This window comes from Palaemon carinicauda, chromosome 34, assembly GCF_036898095.1.
Source record: "Palaemon carinicauda isolate YSFRI2023 chromosome 34, ASM3689809v2, whole genome shotgun sequence".
In the NCBI taxonomy this organism is placed as follows: Eukaryota; Metazoa; Arthropoda; class Malacostraca; order Decapoda; family Palaemonidae; genus Palaemon; species Palaemon carinicauda.
Window position 1 is genome coordinate 47,248,422 of NC_090758.1, and position 5,000 is coordinate 47,253,421.

A 5,000-nucleotide genomic window follows, 5' to 3' on the forward strand; every position below is an offset into this window, starting at 1 on the left:
AAGAAAATTAGTTTTATTATTTGGCCTTCGTTAAGTATAACTTTTAAGACGAGATGGTAATCTTATAGGGAAATATATAGGTAGTGGACTAGATCAAAATTAATCATGAGACCGATTTGCCCTATAATCTAGAGTATATCCAACATTGTTTTTAAAGAAGTAGAACCTTTTTTTAGTATATTACAATAATATAGACTATAACTACTCCCTAATCTTCGTGATAAAAGCACTGCTTGACAAATAACTTGGAATCTGTTGTCCATCCTTCGGAAAATAACTTGTAACTGGATGGCCTGCTTTGGGTGATCAATTTTGGACGAGTAGATACTCTTTTGTTGAATGCGTAGGGACAAGTTGACCATCGACTGGTGAATATGTAGAGACAAGTTGACCATCATTCGGAGATGTGTACGAAGCCACAGGCTGCTTGAGCATTGTAACTGTTATTATATTTTCTTTTGGTTCGTGTAGCGTTCGAGTATTCGAAACGATGCCTTGCGTATCTGGAGAGAGCCTATTGGATGTTACGCCAGTTATATCGTCTATGGTTTGTACGCTGCTTATGTAGTCTGGCGGCCAGTCGTGCTGGGACTCCTCTTCAAAGGCTGTGGCCAGGCTGCTATGCATTGTGATAGAAGGCCTCAAGGTTCCATAGTGCCTTGGGGCATATATTGTCTTACAATTGTCCCCAGACGAGTGCAACTGGACGTCATTCACACTCTCGCTATTCGCGTCCTGCAAGCCTTTGGCGAGGCTCCGGCGGTTGGCCTTATGTCGATGATAAACGGTAGTAAGAACCAAGATATTTAGGATTAGCAAAGAGCAGGCAATGGCCACCGTCACACTCAATGCAGTTGTGTAAGGGAAATCCTTTCCCATTTGACTTAGCATATCCAAATTACCTGATCCACTAACTTAGTTTTTGTTAGCCGTAGCTACAATTGTCAAGTTATGGAGTGTATTTGTTAGGCCAGTGAGGGTTGGAGTGATTGGGCTAGATAGAAAGCCTTCAGTAAAGTTATACTGACCTGTTGATTCAGGGTATAAACCAGACTGGAGATCAGTTGGTAATCTGTGAAAGTTTTTACCTGGGCCGTACCGAGTACCCACTCGTTCAAGACCAGGTAGTAGCCATGACCACAAGGCTACTTTTCGAGCATGGTAATGGTCACGTACAGAGTTCTGGGTTCCTGGAGTGAATAGACATATAGGTAACTAAAAGTAATTATGTGAAAACGAGGATACAATATCTATAGAAGATATATTCCTTAAATATAAGATATATGGTTTTGACTCTTGTTGTTATGAATAAATATTTTTATTAATTTATCAATGAATACGTTTTGGATGTTACAGCTTCATAAGCTATTACAAATAGAATCCAAACACTTAAATTTACCTAAAGTAAGTTTCTGGAAAGGCTACATATCATAGCTATATTGATGATTAGAATTATATCATATAATTTTAGATGTACTATCATTTAGTTTATTAGATTAATCACCAGTTAAATATTAGTAATTTAATAAGGTTCTATAGTTTTGTGAAGTGCATTGAAGAAGTTATGTTTTACTAGTTTAGGTTAATGATATTCATAGGAGTTGGGTTATTGAAGAAAGAGAGAGAGAGAGAGAGAGAGAGAGAGAGAGAGAGAGAGAGAGAGAGAGAGAGAGAGAGAGAGAGAGAGAGAATGTTAACATCTAGAACAAGATTTCATATATAGAGAAGAAAGGGATTATTTATTAATATGTAAGTTATCATGAAGAAATAAAATTATTCTAATAGTATGAATAAATGTACTTTCCTGACCTGAGGTTATATATCTAGAAAATATTGAAAATCATTGTATCATTATATCTCTGAGGGAATACAGCCCCACAAAAATAGGAACCTCACCTATTTGAAAGTATCTCTGATAGACTGGATCATATTTGGGCCATATCTGCTCTTCAGAAGTTATATCGTTTGCACTCTCGGACATCTTAGCTGTGGAGACTGCGTCTTTTGGATGTCTGTAATATGAACATAGAGTTTTGAATTGATAACATAAGTATAATTGATTGATTTATGGTATCTATGATATAAAATGTACAGTATTTTATATATATATATATATATATATATATATATATATATATATATATATATATATATATATATATATATATATATATATATATATATATACATCCATATCAATATACCAAGGTACTTCCACTAATTTTGGGTGGTAGCCGACATTAAATGAATGAAAAAAAGGGACCTCTCCTCTCTATGCTCCTCCCAGCCTGACGAAGAAGTCAACCAAGTTCGGCTGGTACTGCTAGGGTGCCACAGCCCACCCTCCCCCGTTATCTACCACAGATGAAGCTTCATAAAGCTGAATCCCCTACTGCTGCTACCTCCACAGTCATCCAAGGTGACCAGAGGAAGCAGCAGGGCCTACAGGAACTGCATCACAATCACTCACCATTCATTCCTATATCTAGCACGCTCTCTTGCCTCTCACATCTATCCTCCTATCACCCAGAGCTTTCTTTACTCCATCCATCCACCCAAATCTTGACCTTCCTCTTGTACTTCTCCCATCAACTCTTGCATTCATCACCTTCTTTAGCAGACAGCCATTTTCCATTCTCTCAACATAGCCAAACTGCCTCAACACATTCATATCTACTCTAGCTGTTAAATCATTTCTTACACCCGTTCTCACCCTCACTACTTCGTTCCTAACCCTATCTTCTCGAGATACACCAGTCATACTTCTCAGACACTTCATCTGAAACACATTCAATTTCTGTCTACCCGTCACTTTCATTCCCCACAACTCCGATACGTACATCACAGTTGGTACAATCACTTCCCCATACAAAACTCTCTTTACATTCATGCCTAACCCTCTATTCTTTATCACTCCATTCACTGGTCCCAACACTTTGCATCCTTCATTCACTCTCTGACGTACATCTGCTTCCACTCAACCATTTGCTGCAACAACAGACCCCAAGTACTTGAACTGATCCACCTCCTCAAGTAACTCTCCATTCGATATGACATTCAGCCTCGCAACACCTTCCCTTCTCGTACATCTCATAACCTTACTCTCACCCATAATAACTCTCAACTTCCTTCTCTCACATATCCTTCCAAATCTTGTCACTAATCGGCCAGGCTTCTCTTCCGAGTCTGCAACCAGTACAGTATCATGCGGAAACAACAACTGATTTACCTCCCATTCATGATCATTCGTGTCTATTAGTTTCAATCCTCGTCTAAGTACTCGAGAATTCACCTCTCTCATCACTCCATCAACATACAAGTTAAACAAGCATGGCAACATCACACATCCCTTTCTCAGCCCCACTCTCACCGGAAACCAATCGCTCACTTCATTCCCTATCCTAACACATGCTTTACTACTATTGTAGAAACATTTCACTGCTTGCAAAGACCTTCCACCAATTCTATATAACCTCATCACATTTCACATCGCTTCCCTATCAACTCTATCATACGCTTTCTCCAGATCCATAAATGCGACATACACCTCCTCACCTTTTGCTAAATATTTCTTGCATATCAGCCTAACTGTAAAAATCTGATTCATACATCCCTTACCCCTTCTAAAACCACCTTGTACTCACCCAAATTTTATAAAATTACTCCACATTGATATGAGGGATTTGCTGAGTGTGACATCCATCTTAGTGAAGTTATAACTTGAGGCCAAAGGTCCAAGAGCACCCCTAGGACCACCAAAGACGTACGCCAGCTCGTTCAGAAGACTCTCGTTTCCAGACTTTGGGAAAGATAATTAGTTCAGATTTAAAGCTTTATTGTAGTAATAACTAAATTGAAAAATAATAATTTGAATGAAGGAGGAATATCTGATTTTATTTATATCATGATTCTTTTATTGGTACTTATTATTTTATGTTTTCATGAATATTATTTCCATGATTAGGATACATATATCTCTAATCTATGGATGATATTCAAAAACTTTCTGTAGATTATTAAAGATTTTCATTAATAATATATACCATATTTTTTATTTCATATATAAAACCAATCTATCCATATCGACGTACATCTGAAACTTCTTCCTCCAAGACGTAGAGATAAGATGATCGGGAAGTCGTGTAGAGCTGCTTGGCAAGATCTGCCATCGGCGAGACGATATTCGCATCGTGAAGACCTTGGCCGGTTGAGTCCCTGATGCTGATTGGTTGATGGAGGGATCTCGACCAATCAGTGTACTCGGCTGTGATGGCTAACATTATTTCCTGTGGCGAGATGAAAATACTCCATGTGAAGTATACTTTTATTATTAGATTGTATAGTTTATATGTGTGTAGACCAGGTGATAAAAATAATGATAATAATAATAATAATAATAATAATAATAATAATAATAATAATAATAATAATAATACTCACCTGCAGATGATATCGATAGTTATTGACGACGAAGGATCTCAGCAGATCCTCCCTATAGTCAGCGTCGAATCCTTCCTGGACTTCTTGCTGACTCAGGATGTCAAGGAGGTTAGCAGCTGTCATTCCTAGAAGGAGGTCAACTGGAGTTCGACCTTCCTTGCCTTTGAAGTCAAGAGGAAAATTAAGATTTTCTTATTTTTCTTTTTATAGTTGAGTGATTAAGAATATTACTTTGTATAGGCAAATGGAGATATTTAGGATATACGATTAAGTACTTGGGTGCAAGTTAACTTTTATATTATAGTTTAGAAATTAGGAATTTTATTCTGTTTAAACGTATGTATTCATTATGCAAGGATTTCAGTTCGTAACTGTATATATCTGTGTATATAAAACAAAAACCAAAACAACAACAACAAAAGCAGCTGTGTCTAAAACTCTGCAGGACATTGGCCACATCCATGTCCATATTCATGACTGTGGTTTGGCTAGTTTTCAACACCACGCTTGCCAACTACGGATTGGTGATGGTGGGAGATTTATGTCTGATTGCTCACAGC

The 5,000-nt window shown here is 37.6% G+C and overlaps 1 pseudogene; it reads right to left on the reverse strand.

The window, feature by feature from the left end:
* Positions 1-306: 306 nt before the first annotated feature.
* Positions 307-5,000, reverse strand: part of LOC137626886 (neuroligin-4, Y-linked-like) — a 52,365-nt pseudogene continuing 47,671 nt past the window's right edge.